The sequence below is a fragment of the Anguilla anguilla genome, chromosome 16 (assembly GCF_013347855.1).
Source record: "Anguilla anguilla isolate fAngAng1 chromosome 16, fAngAng1.pri, whole genome shotgun sequence".
Taxonomy (NCBI): domain Eukaryota; kingdom Metazoa; phylum Chordata; class Actinopteri; order Anguilliformes; family Anguillidae; genus Anguilla; species Anguilla anguilla.
Window position 1 is genome coordinate 32288084 of NC_049216.1, and position 14752 is coordinate 32302835.

The 14752-nt window shown below is 51.7% G+C and overlaps 1 long non-coding RNA gene across 1 annotated transcript in view; it reads right to left on the minus strand.

The window, feature by feature from the left end:
• Nucleotides 1-1095: 1095 nt before the first annotated feature.
• The window catches only part of LOC118214956, a 59101-nt gene continuing 45444 nt past the window's right edge, over nucleotides 1096-14752 (minus strand). The window contains exon 3 of the long non-coding RNA XR_004762730.1: nucleotides 1096-1218. This is a non-coding gene — a long non-coding RNA (uncharacterized LOC118214956). The remainder of the gene's footprint in view (nucleotides 1219-14752) is intronic.

Genomic DNA, 14752 nt, shown 5'->3' on the forward strand with positions numbered 1-14752 from the left:
CCACGTTTCTGGAAATGATTACCTTATTATTCAGTAACTCTAAAATTTAGTTGTTTCTTTTTTTTTTTTACTTGACAAGTTTGGCTACCAAACAGGATAAACTACTGTTTCTAAAAAAAATCTCAAGATGTCTGGCAATTCCTCCTCGTCCCCCGAGAATACTTTCCCCACAGAAGCACAGATATCAGATCTTCATTAAATTACTAGTCCACGGAGCTCACAAACCCGTTCCGAGTTTTGAAACTTGGTGTCCGTGCCCCGGTTAGTCCTTGTCCGTTGTTGGAGAGACACAGCGCTGACGCGCTGCTCTTGTGACAGACGGCGCTGCACATTGAAGTAAAGGGCCCTGACTGATCAGGCTGTTGCAGGCAAACCTGCTGCTGCTGCTAATTGTCTTTCAAATGCCCTCATTAATCAAAAGCGCCGCGAGCGGCAGTGACGGGCGAGCCTCCCCTCCCAGCATGCCGTTCACCTCCTGGCGCAACACACTTTCCAGCCACCACTCTGCTCTGCCCAGCCAGAGACCGATATAGCGCCCAGCCAGAGACCAATATAGCATCCAGCCAGAGACCAATATAGCGCCCAGACAGAGACTGATATAGCGCCCAGCCAGAGACTGATATAGTGCCCACCAGAGACCGATGTACCATCCTGCCAGAGACTGATATAGCGCTCAGCTAGAGACTGATATAGCGCCCAGCCAGAAACTGATATAGTACCCATATAGCGCCCAGCCAGAGACTGATATAGCACCCAGCTAGAGACTGATATAGTACCCAGCCAGAGACCAATATAGCGCCCAGCCAGAGACTGATATAGTACCCATATAGCGCCCAGCCAGAGACTGATATAGCGCTCAGCTAGAGACTGATATAGCGCCCAGCCAGAGACTGATATAGTACCCATATAGCGCCCAGCCAGAGACTGATATAGCACCCAGCTAGAGACTGACATAGCGCCCAGCCAGAGACCCATATAGTGCCCAGCTCCTATCCAAATGGGCGTACGGCCAGACGAGCAGACACCTTAACACAGTCCTCTCCTTTCTCCGTACCTGTCCTGCCTCCTGCGGTGCTCTCAGTCTCTGTGACTCACCGGCCTGCTGGACAGATGTGATGGCACCTCCGCCGGCCTCCCGGTCTCCTCGGGTTCTGCGGTGCTGCCAGGCCTGGGCCTGAATAATGGAGCTTCTCCGTCTGCTGCAAACCCACTCAGCCTCTGTGTGTTAGAGAACAGGACCGCAGGCCCAAACGTATTAACTAATCACAGTTTCAGCACAATACCAGGACCACAGAGGTCGCACGGTAAGACGCTTCTCTCAGTACTTCATCATGTGCCTTAATTCATTCTCAGAATATCCATCAAAAATAATTGTTTTGCCTCAGTGTTAAGGAGGTAAAACACCTAGGGTGGGTGTACAGAGCATAACCAAGTATCTTGCAGGTGTACAGCATCTGCAGCCGATGGACCCTAGGGTGAAGAGGCACACTGCTATGAGATTTTAAAGGATACTGCACTTTTCCTGCTCAAACAAATGTGCTAAAAAAAATACTTTTTTTTAAATTCAGCTTTTAATTCAGCTTTTTAAATAGTCATTTTCTAGTTAAAGTCGGGGCAAGTATGCTGGTTACTCCTCCAATGGTGACAAGTTACAGCTTTGACCCTTAATTTAAGTTACCACCTCTCCACACTAATTACAATCTTGGATTAAGGTCAGATAGGGTTAGCTTTATAGTTCCTGCAGATTTAAGAATTTCTAATTACAAGCACATGCTTTTAGTTAATCATAACCGTGATTACAAAGTGGTCACAGCACTTCTGATAGTCCTGGTAAAACAGCATGAACCATCAGAAGAGTGTCAGAAAGGCCGAGATGTAATTAAGATTGGGAAATGTAAAGGCATTTTACTCAGATTAAAATGGACACTCAGTTTTATACTCAATACGTCCTGCCACGCACTTAACACGTTTTCCTTTGGGTCTTTTTTTTCCCCAAAACGGAGGCAGTTCCAACAATAGCTTCCTACATCACATCTTTCATGGCGGTACACAATGGCTTTTTATTAATCTCAGTTCCTCGCAGACACACAAAGAGCAGGAATCTGCCATCTCCGGGGCAGCAGCGGCTCGCATGAAAGAAAGAGTCGTCTCTCAGCCTAATCTTGTAGATTTCCACAAACGTACCCGAGATGGTAGATATTAACGGCTTCTGACAGCGTGTTAATGCGGGCCGTTCAGGAGGACACTGCTGGGGTTAATCAGCTTCCAACTTTGAGCACAGTTCAGAATAAAACAGGAAGTATCGCCACTTTGATCAACGTTGGGGGGGGAAAGTCGGTCTTCAGAGCACCGAGCAGCACAGGAAAAGCAGTAGAGGAGAGAGAGAGAGAATATGCCCCATGAACCTGCGCACATTGCAGGTTAAGTACCTTGCTCAAGGCTACAACGACAGTGTCCTATCCGGGGAATCAAACCTGTGACCTTTAGGTTACAGGACCAGTTCCTTACCCATGTACTATACATAAATAAGCAATTTTACAAAGGGATTACATACAGCAAGTGCCTTTGCCATGGAAAGCAAACACCACTGGAGCCAGAGATTGGAGGCAAAGTTACAATCAAACAAGAGTCACCATGACAGTGCATGCCAGAAATCCCGTGAAAACAGAATCCATTAAAAATAAATCAATAGCTAATAACAATAAAACTCTCTGGCTCAGGCTGATGTAAGCATGTGCATAACGTGCTCTCCACTTACAGCAGCAAGAAACAAAACCCGCGTGCAGACTGTTGGAGGAACAGGACTCCGGCAAAGCTGAGCAAGTGCTGTGCAAGTGTGGAGGTCTAAAAGCGTCAGGTGACCAGGAAGTCATCAGTCTTCAATTCCAGCTCCAGTGAGGACAGCCTGAGCGTGGGGCCGGGGGAGAACTCGCGTCGGCAAGCAGCCTCTCGACAGAGCCGAACAGGCCCGCACTCGATAGACATCCATTTTCTGTGATACAAAGACGCGTTTTATCAAAAAAATAAAATAAAATAAAATAAAATACCGCCATGCCCCCTGAATAACACGTGTGGCATAATCCCAAGGCTGTGCTGTACAACGGCATTGAGGGACTGTCAGATAAATTTGGTTAATGCAGATCCAAAGTGCAGGGCTGTCAGCGGCAATCGCCCGCTCGCCCGCTCTCCCCCTCCGTCTTTGTTGTGCCACACAAGCAGAGATAGCGGCGCTAACTCAGTGGCTAGCGTGCCACTTGCCCGTGAAATATTTCTGACAGCGGAGCTTCTACAATGACAGGCTTCCTCTCAGCTTAAACATCTATACAGACAGACAGGCCCGGTAAAACAGCATTAAACTTTTAAACCTCTTACCAACTCCCCCCAAGCACCAAACATCCCTTTCCCTCACTAATATATTTAATATCTGTTCAACCAGCTACCTCTCTTCTCTCAACTCCGTAGTGCACTTAAAGGCAGGAACATTCTGGAAGCAGGGAAAACTTTTGAGAAAGCCAGGTGCTATCAAGGAGGCCAATCAAAACTTTGACAAGCTTTCAATCAGAACATAAAGATCAGCAGCAGCCGAAACTGCTCTCTGAATGGCAGTGAGAGACACCATTACCAGGGCTTCTCAGGAGAAGAGTAACATGAGGACAGAGACGGGACTTTGGGGGGGGGGGGAGGGAGGGACTTTTGAACCTTTAAAAGCTTATTTCCTTCCATTTTGTACATAGCTTACACGTAATGGCTAGATCTGAAAGAGAATTATACAAAGGCAGGGCAATTCTGCCGTCATTCAAAATCAGCACACATGAAAATAAAATGCAAATAGTGACTAGAAACTGCAGGATAAAGATATAGTTCATTGTCTGAATTTTGAAAGGTGATGTGATGATATTAATTTGTATGAGGGTGCAGGGATAGTGTATGAGGGTGCAGTAGTAGTGTATGAGGGTGCAGGGATAGTGTATGAGGGTGCAGGGGATAGTGTGTGAGGGTGCAGGGATAGTGTATGAGGGTGCAGGGAATAGTGTGTGAGGGTGCAGGGGATAGTGTGTGAGGGTGCAGGGGATAGTGAGTGAGGGTGCAGGGATAGTGTATGAGGGTGCAGGGGATAGTGAGTGAGGGTGCAGGGATAGTGTATGAGGGTGCAATAGTAGTGTGTGAGGGTGCAGGGGTAGTTTATGAGGGTGCAGTAGTAGTGTATGAGGGTGCAGGGATAGTGTATGAGGGTGCAGAGATAGTGTATGAGGGTGCAGGGGATAGTGAGTGAGGGTGCAGGGATAGTGTATGAGGGTGCAGGGGTAGTTTATGAGGGTGCAGGGAATAGTGTGTGAGGGTGCAGGGGATAGTGTGTGAGGGTGCAGGGGATAGTGAGTGAGAGTGCAGGGGATAGTGTATGAGGGTGCAGGGGATAGTGTGTGAGGGTGCAGGGATAGTGTATGAGGGTGCAGGGGTAGTTTATGAGGGTGCAGTAGTAGTGTATGGGGGTGCTGTACCTTTGTTCCCAGTTCATTGTGTGAACGGGGCGGTGTGCAAACTTCAATCAGGCCCAATTAAAGTTGCATGGGGCCTTAGCAATATGTGCGTCGCCACAAGGCCATGGGCCGCACCCCCCCCCCACCCCACCCCCACCCCCACCCCAACCCCCCCGCCCTGTATCGGTCATTAGATAATAAGGATTGATAAAAGTTACGGGGCGCGATGTTAAAAATGCTCCTATCGATTATGGAGCGCCTTAATAATGGAAGTGTGGGCCTGGGGGAGCGAGGCCATGGATCATTCTGACAGTGGGGGGTGGGGGGGGTCGGATTGGGGGGGGGGGGGGGGTGAAACGGAGCAGGGACAATTAATCCCTCCGAGCCGCCCGTCGCAAATAAAGCAGTTGAAGCTCATTAGCGCCCGACCTTGCTAAACGGCCTTGAGAGCGCAGGTGACCTTCGGGGGGCTTTTTGTTATAGGCTCACGGGGGGGGGGGGCCCTGTGCTTCTGCTGGCCGGGGCAGCCGGGGCAGCCGGGGCAGCTGGGGCGGCCGGGGCAGCCGCCTCGCGGTTCCACAGCGATGGCCGCCGCTCTTCCAATCTCACACTTGAGGCCATTTTTTTTTGGTCATCACCCTCCTTCGGTCACGGAATACATTCACAGCAGTCAGGACGAGAGCATGAGGAGGTTATGAGTTGTTGTCGCTGATAGCGAGTAGCGCTCTCCTGTGCTAACGTGTGGACTGCTGCATTCTGTGCTAACCTGGCTCAGACCAGTGTGTGTGTGTGTGAGATTCTGGACAGGTAGGTCAGTGCAGAGCTCTCACCAAACAGGGCCTGTACGGCTCTCTGTGCTTGATTTCATCCACAGCTCACAGTCATCATCTCAGGCTCTGTGATCACAGGCATTACATTACATTACAGGCATTTGGCAGACGCTCTTATCCAGAGCGACGTACAACAAAGTGTGTAACCATAACCAGGAACAAGTGTGTGGAAAACCCTAGAGAGAAGTACCGGTCCAAGTGCAGGGAACAACCGCGTAGTTCAACTTGGACCCTGAAGGTTAAACTGATTAACACTAAACAACGAGAACAGCAACAACGCAGTCTATGGAAAAATACAAGCAGTAGTTAAGACAGGTGCATTAACGAAGTCACCTACGAAACAGCTACCAAGTTACAACCCTAAGCTTACAGTCATTTAAGAGATTACAGGGAGGTAGGGAGGGATGGGGAGAGGTGCAGCCTGAAGAGGTGAGTCTTCAGTCATCGCTTGAAATGGGTCAGTGTCTCAGCTGTTCTGACCTCCACAGGGAGGCCATTCCACCATCGTGGGGCCAGAACAGACAGGAGACGTGTTCTGGAAGCGCAGGTGCGAAGAGGGGGAGGTGCCAGGCGTCCTGAGGTAGCAGAACGGAGGGATCTGGCTGCCATGCAGGGTTTGAATCACCGAAGTCACTGCATGTCAAGGGGCACACGACGCAGCTTAAACACAAGCAGCAGCATCAGGGGGACGCCCCAGCGACAGTCGCCGCAACGTTGCGGGGACGTTACAGGGACGTTGCGGGGACGTTGCGGGGACGTTGCCTTGTGCGCCGGGCGAGCGCGGCCGTCCGCATCTGCGCAGCGGCTTCGCCTGGGAGAGCTGCGCAGGGGAACGCCGATCGGCTGCCGCATCCGCACCGGCTGCGCACGCAGCGAGCTGCACAGGTGTTAGCCTGCGCAGTCACGGGCCCCAGCTCTGACCATTATCCCCAACCAGAGTGAGGCGGGCCTAACGAGCGGTCATGTGACCAGTCGTCTCTCTCTCTCTCTCTCTCTCTCTGCGGCACTGTGGGGGAAACCCGAGACGCGACGGTCAATGAAAGCCCTGGGTTTACAGGGCTCCTCCAGAGCACAAAGCCACGTTATCTCCATGTCGTGACACAATTAGTCTCTTTTCTGCTGGAACACGTCCGTCGTACCGCTTCGTTCTGAAGTCAGCCGCACGCGTCCCCGTTCTCCTCTATCCTCTATCCCGCTCCTCTATCTCCCGCGAAAAAAAACACTCCACTCAGAACCACGGCACAGTCAGAGAGCACCGCCAGCCGCGGAGGAGCGCAGAGTAACAGGAAGGGATCGCGGGTTTAAATTTTATTTATTTTTTTTATCTGCCCAAGCGTTCAAATTCCATTTGAGCAGGTGTGAAGATGGGAGGAAGCCATTAATGAGGGCCCCGATTAACATTTGCTAAAAAAAAAACTCAGCACAGTTCCCGAGATCCTAAAGGTCACCACTGCGACTGTGACATGAGATGAAAACGCTGTTGCTTTTTTTTTTGGGGGGGGGGCGGGTGGGTGGGGGATGTCAGGATTAAGATCGTCAGATTGGCTGGAGAAGCGTCTTGTTTGACCTTTTCAGGGGATTGTCATTTTCTGCTCCTGTGATAGCGCCGAGGCTCAGTGGCACACAGCCGTACAGCGGTACACCCCCCCCCCCAGTCCGTCGTCCTACTGGGGGTTACAGTGGTACCCCCAGTACAGCCCCCTCCCTCACTGGGGGTTACAGTGGTACCCCCCCAGTACAGCCCCCTCCTTCGCTGGGGGTTACAGTGGTACCCCCCCGGTACAGCCCACTCCCTCACTGGGTTACAGTACCCCCAGTACAGCCCACTCCATCGCTGGGGGTTACAGTGGTACCCCCCCAGTACAGCCCCCTCCCTCGCTGGGTGGTACAGTGGTACCCCCAGTACAGCCCCCTCCCTCGCTGGGTGATACAGTGGTACCCCCAGTACAGCCCCCTCCCTCGCTGGGTGATACAGTGGTACCCCCCCAGTACAGCCCCCTCCCTCGCTGGGTGATACAGCACACACAGCGGTACAGTCGCAGCAGCATGGAGAACACGCCCCTTCAAGATGCTCCAAATCCAGCGGGAAGCCGCGCTTCCTGTTCTCCTCCAGTTACGTTAGTATGGAGGTAGGAGGGAGAGCTGCTATAGAAGCACACCCTGTGTGTGTGTGTGTGTGTGTGTGTGTGTGTGCTTGTGTGTCTGTGTGTGCGTGCATGCGTGCATTTGAGTGTGTGCTTGTGTGTGTGCACGTGTGTGCTTATGTGCATTGTTTGTGGGGGCATGTGTGTGCACGTGGTTGTGTGTGTGCGTGTGTGTGTTGTTTGTGGGGGCGTGTGTGTGCACTATTGTTTGTGTGTGTGTGTGTGTGCGTGTGCGTGTGTGTGTGCACTGTTGTTTGTGGGGGCACCCGTCCCCCCCCGCCGCCACAGAGGGGGTGTTTGACCTTCCGCCGCTCCCTCTCGCAGGTGATAATGAAATCCCCGTCGCACGGCCCCGCGTCTAAACTCCAGCGCTTAATTATCTCCGGCATCAAGCCGGGCGTAATTATGCCCTGCTTCGCACCGGTGGCTCTGCGCTGGTGCACGTGGCTCTGATTCACCAGGCAGCTGCGGGCAGGCAGGCGTCAGGTGTGCAACAGCACCGCTGTAGCGTTGCCTGGATGTTGCCACAACGCCGCGGGAAAGTTACATGGAGGTACCGGGTACTGAGTATCACAGCCAAGAGGGGTGCAAATTAGGAACACGCCTAGAATCCCCTCCCAGTGTCCTGGGCAGGGGGGCAATTACCTCAAATGCAAGTTAATGTTGGTTGTGTGACATGCGCACACACACACAAACACACACACACACACACACACACAACATGGTCAGCCTCAGCATACACACACCCCACATGCACAGAGCATGGTCATCTTCTGTGTACACACACACACCCAGACACACATACACACTCCCCACATGTACACACACACACTCTCTCTCACATACACACACACACACACTCTCTCTCACACACACACACACACACACACACACGCATGCGCACACACACACTTCACGCCTCACAGACTCACACACACACAGGCACGTGCACACACACATACATCCCACACACACACACACACACACACAGGCCCCTCCGCTCAGATCGCCTCTCTGCTCCGTCATTGTTTCCAGGCGCGTAATTGTCCCTTAATCATCTGCTTATCTGGCTCAGCAGCGCCTGCCGGTGGGCAGAACCAGGACACGGCGCTGTCACACGCCCATGTGCCTGTAATTAAAACCTGTCATCCACAAGCACAGCCCCCTCTGCACTAAACCTAAACCCTCTGATCAGGCCTCAGATAAAGCACTGGGAGAAAGAGGTGTGTGTGTGTGCGTGTGCACGTGTGAGAGATTGTGTGTGTGTGTGTGTGTGTGCATGTGTGTGTGTGCGCGTGTGAGAGTGTGTGCGAGTGTGTGCGTGTGTGTGTGTGTGTGTCAGAAAGACAGAAAAAAAAGAGGAGAAGAAGAAGTGAGAGAAAGAGAGAGGGAAAGACAGATACAGAACAAGATAGATGCTTGTATGTATTTGTGATGTGGATGTGCATGCATTTGTATAAGTGTGTGTATGTGTATGTGGAAGTGTGTGTGTGGGTGTGTGTATGTGTGTGTGTATGTGGGAGTGTGTGTGTGCAAGCGCGCGTGTGTGTGTGTGTGTGTGTGTATGTGTATGTGGTAGTGTGTGTGTGCAAGCGCGTGTGTGTGTGTGTGTGTGTGTGTATGTGGGAGTGTGTGTGTGCAAGCGCGCGTGTGTGTGTGTGTATGTGTGTGTGCATACCCGCACACCTGTACAGGCCAGCCCCCCCCCACAGCAGGGCCAGGCAGTGTGTGCTGGGGGGCAGAGGAGGGCCGACTCCACGCCTCCCCCGCTCCGGCCCGTCTGTGTGTCTCCTGCTGGGTGGGCCTTCAGAACGGCGGGAAAAATCTCAGGAAATTAATTAGGAGCAGATCCGTCTTGCGTCTGAAGGGTGGCATTTAAGCAGCGGCCATAACAAGGCCTTTCAGCGGCTGCTTCTCCAAACGGCCCGTGGGCCTAATGCGGCCGAATCCTCAGCCAGCCGTCGGCCCGGCCCGTCTCTCCTCAGACGCCACGCCTTATCATCGCCTGCCATTATTACCCACTTGTAATTCACACGAGAGGAACGCCGCACTTCTGCATCCAAGCAGCAAATTATCCAGTTCCACTTTATTTCCACCTCCCCACCCCCCCACTCTCCCGCCCCCTCCCACCCCCCTTCCCCAAGCTCCATCAGTCTATCCAAGCATTAAAAATTCAAGGGTCAAGAATATTCACTTCTTTCATCAATTTTTTTTTTCCTTCTTCTTAACTTCATAAACAATGGCAATCTTCATAAGCAGGCCCCTGATTGTAAATATTCAGTGATAACGGAAATATTGCATTTAACCTCTCCATAGGCTCGGCTGAGCCAGAAAGGCCATCAATAATGCAGGCTGCGGGATATTACATCCAACGGCCCATTATTAGATTCCCTTTAAGTTTGGCAGGAACCCCTGAGGTCTTTATGCAGCATCGACCACAGGACAGGGGGAAAAAATACATAAAACCCTCAAAACATCCATCTGTACTCCAGCTTCTGCCTCTCTGGTAGCTGTAGCTGGGTTCCATTGTAGCCTGGGCCACTCACAGTGCGAGAGAGAACCTACAGTAAGTGCCTCTGGATGAGCAGCAGCAGGACACCAGCAGGTACAGCTTCAGCATCCCTGCAGCACTGCTGCCAGATAGCTATGCTAACCAGGAAAGCCCACAGTACATTACAGATTACATGCAGCCCTGAGAAGGGAAACATAAAACCATGAAAGCGTGACCGAGAATCATAGAGATGCCAGAACCCGAAACAGTACAAAAGGTGAGAGTGAGAGAGAGAGAGTGGAGATGGGAGAGGTGGGTCTTTAGTCTGGCTTCAGTTTGCAGTCTGCTGAGGTGGGTCTTTAGCCTGACTCTAGTTTGTAGTCTGTTGAATTATATTGGGCTGTGTGGGCCTCTATGGGGTTGTACTGGATGCAGTTGTTTGGGGCTGTACTGTATGGGACTATATGGCGCTGCACTGTATGGGGTTGTATCACTTGTATGGGCCTGTACAGAGTGAGGGGTTGTATGTGGTTGTATGGGGTTGTATGGGGCTGTACTGTATGGAGCTATATGGGGCTGTACTGTATGGAGCTGTATGGGGCTGTATGTGGTTGTATGGAGCTGTATGGGGCTGTACTGTATGGGGCTGTACTGTATGGAGCTGTATGGGGCTGTATGGGGTTGTATGGGGCTGCACTGTATGGAGCTGTATGGGGCTGTACTGTATGGAGCTGTATGGGGCTGTATGTGGTTGTATGGAGCTACATGGGGCTGTACTGTATGGAGCTGTATGGGGCTGTACTGTATGGAGCTGTATGGGGCTGTATGGGGTTGTATGGGGCTGCACTGTATGGAGCTGTATGGGGCTGTACTGTATGGAGCTGTATGGGGCTGTATGTGGTTGTATGGAGCTACATGGGGCTGTACTGTATGGAGCTGTATGGGGCTGTACTGTATGGAGCTGTATGGGGCTGTATGTGGTTGTATGGGGCTGTATGGGGTTGTATGGGGCTGTATGGGGCTGTACTGTATGGAGCTGTATGGGGCTGTACTGTATGGAGCTGTATTGGGCTGTACTGTATGGAGCTGTATGGGGCTGTATGTGGTTGTATGGGGCTGTATGGGGCTGTACTGTATGGAGCTGTATGGGGCTGTACTGTATGGAGCTGTATGGGGCTGTACTGTATGGAGCTGTATGGGGCTGTATGGGGCTGTATGGGGCTGTATGGGGCTGTACTGTATGGAGCTGTATGGAGCTGTATGGGGCTGTATGGGGCTGTACTGTATGGAGCTGTATGGGGCTGTATGGGGCTGTATGTGGTTGTATGGGGCTGTATGGGGCTGTACTGTATGGGGCTGTATGGGGCTGTATGCCAGTACAGCCCTGAAAGCCGTGCTCCAGCCCCGGGACTTTGCCAGAGCCCCTCCCCCAGCACACACCACAGCGCTGGCGTCTCAGCGATAACCCCGCGTGAAATCGCACATCACACGCCTCTGATTACCTGTCCACGATTTACTGTTCTTTAAAAAATCCTGAACCTCAGACACTGTAAATAAAACAGATCTCCCCAGAAACCAGGTGCTCAGGTATGAGCGAGATGCACTCCCGCCCCCCACCCAGCGCTCCTCGAAAAAAACATCCCAAGCCCTTCGTCTGGAATGGAAGGAGGGCAGAATAATACAAAATACGGTGGTTTTTTGGATAATCATCAAGTATCTAATTGTTTGGCCATTTGCTGGAATAAATTAGAAGCTCTAATCCCGTCTTTCGAGCTGAATGCGAGAGGGAGCTTTATGAGATGGAAGACATCCGGCTTCGCCCCCCCAGTGGTGTAGATGCTGGTGGAGGCTTGCGGGGGGGTGGGGGGGGGGGGGGGGAGTGGTTTGATTCAGCTGCTCTGGTGCTTGTTTAAAAGCAGTCCGTAATCCATGTGCAAAAAACGCTGTGATTTAATTCGTTTTAATTTTCTTACGGCTCGCGGTTTGCAACACAGAGACCAGGCCGGGGCGGCAGCCTGGTGATTCCGGAATTATCCGCGCGGATTAATTGGCGTCTTATCTCCAGCGAGCAGCGGGTCAGTGAACCCCGCGCACCCACAATGCACTTTGTCTAAATCATCGCCTTCCTCTTCGGCTCTGACCCACTGAGCCAAATAAAGATTCTTTTCAGATTCACTACAAAATCAAATGAGTAAACTGCCAGCCCAATGGATCCAGAGACAAAAAAGATTTTTTTTAAAAACAAAAAAAACAATAACAGTTTGAGAGAAAAGCTGCCAGAGGCATGAGCTATTACAAACCCTCAACACAGACTTCTAATGCTGATATTAGCAGCACAGAGACTATGCAAACAACACACTCAATGCTACTCTTCTGCATGAAGCTAACAGCAGTACACAGAATAGGACCAGAATGTGGAGGACAGCCAATCCTTACATACTTTTAAAAAATACTTTCTCCATCTGTGGTGCTTTGAGTCTACGTAGATCAAGATTCGGTTGAATAAAGTTGCATAATTATTTATCATTTCTAATAAAGTTGGGAATCCCAGCATGACTATACATCCTACACAGACCTGCCATATGCGCAAGTAACTCGGAAAACAGAGAGAATTTAATTATGAGATGCCAAGTCTGGTCCCTCCAGTGCGTGAACAGACTTAAAAAGTGCACCGTAAGAATAATAAGTCCTGTGTGCCATTCCTCAGCCTCGGACAGCTCTCTATATCTGCGTGTTCCAGGGGGCATCGCACACCTGGGGACAGGTAAATCACTGCTCCGCTACAGCCACAGAGAGAGAGAGAGAGAGAGAGCGAGGGAGGGGGAGACTGCATATCAGAGATATCCATCAATATTTTGTTTCGCTACAGCATCGCCACGCGCAGATAAGAGCGGCGGAGGGAAGTGGCGGGCTGGCGGGTTGGCGGGTGGAGAGCTCGTTCTCAGTGGCCGTCTCTCTCTCATGTTGCGCGGCGGATTCGGGGGGGGGTTGTGGGAGGCTGAATGGGGGGGGGCGGCGGGGGGGGGGGGGGGGGGGTGTGACTCTGTACCGGCTGGCTGCCGCGCGTGATGATAACTAGCAATGCCCGGGGGATCTAGTTAAAACCGCGCCACACGCACCGGAAAAAAAGCACTTTAATGCGCCCGCATTAAGGAAACCGTTGGCTTGGCCGGTGTGTGTGTGTGTGTGTGCGTGTGCGTGTGTGTGTGTGTGCGAGACGGGCACCGACTCATCGAGGGATTACGAAGACGTTTGTTACACTCACTTCAAACAAAAAATGAAAAAAAAAAAAAAAAATGAAAAAGTCATTTTTAAAGTGGCGGGAATTCTCCATTTTGTTTCCCTCAGCAAATTCAATTAAGCAGAAAGGCCGCTGGATGTGATCAAAGCGAGCGGCACGTCTGCAGTCTCCTCAGTCAGCAGAGCAGCACTTGAGAGTGTGTTAGACTGCAGGCTGACTGCAGGACCCCTCAACTGCACTATGAAGGGCTAAAAACAGCCTGACTCCTCCTTTGTGTGATCACTGGATAGAGTTGTCCAAGTATTAGTGATAATACTGAGGCTCCAGGCCTCTGTATGAGACTGCAGATCCCCAGTGTGTGTGTGTGTGTGTGTGTGCGTGTGTGTGTGTGTGTGACATCTGTGTGTGCATGTGCGTGCTTGCGTGCGTGTGTAGATGTATGCTTGCCAATGTGCCCATGGGTGTGTGTGCGTGTCTGTGTGTGTGTGGGTATGTGTGTGTGCGTGTGTGTGTGTGTGTGACGTCTGTGTGTGCATGTGCGTGCATGCGTGCGTGTGTAGATGTATGCTTGCCAATGTGCGCATGGGTGTGTGTGCGTGTGTCTGTGTGTGTGTGAGCATGTGTGTGTGTGTGTGTGGATGTGAGTTTGTGTGCGTGTGTGTGGATGCGTCTGTGTGTGCATGCGTGCATGTGTGTGCCTGTGAGAGTGCCTGTGTGTATGTCTGTGTGTGGATGTGTGTGTGCGTGTTTGCGTGTGTGTATGTCTGTGTGTGTGTGTGTGTGTGTGTAAAAATGATAGATGAGGAAACAGTCTCTCTTTGCTGTACATTTCAGCCCTTTGCCCCTCTTGGGGCAGCTCCCCTAAGGGGCATGCTGCATTAATAACCTCCCCAGCCCTGCAGGGCTCTACACACACGTCCCCAAACACAGCCACGCCACAGCCAGGGAAACAAATGCACCGCTTTCACACTCTCACACAGTCATCTGGGCTTCTCTGTCCAAAACAAGAGAAATGGCCACCAGTGCCCGCTCCACAGGTGGCACAGGACCCATGATGGAGCTCTCAGACCTGACCGTCACCTCACCTGACCGCACACCCTCACCTGCACACACACAGCGATATGGATGGGCAGGACAGGACACACACGCGCCTGTCGGACACGCAGCTTACACATGCAGCAGAGACACCATGCCAGTTATGCGCAGACACACACAGACATGCGCAGACACACACAGCTCTGCGCAGACACACACAGCTATGCACAGACACACACAGACATGCACAGACACACACAGTGATGCGCAGACACACACAGCTATGCACAGACACACACACAGACATGCGCAGACACACACAGACATGCACAGACACACACAGTGATGCGCAGACACACACAGCTATGCACAGACACACACAGCCATGCGCAGACACACACAGCTCTGCGCAGACACACACAGACATGCAAAGACACACACAGACATGTGCAGACACACACAGCTCTGCGCAGACACACACAAACATGCCCAGACACACACAGACATGCACAGACACACACAGACATTCGCAG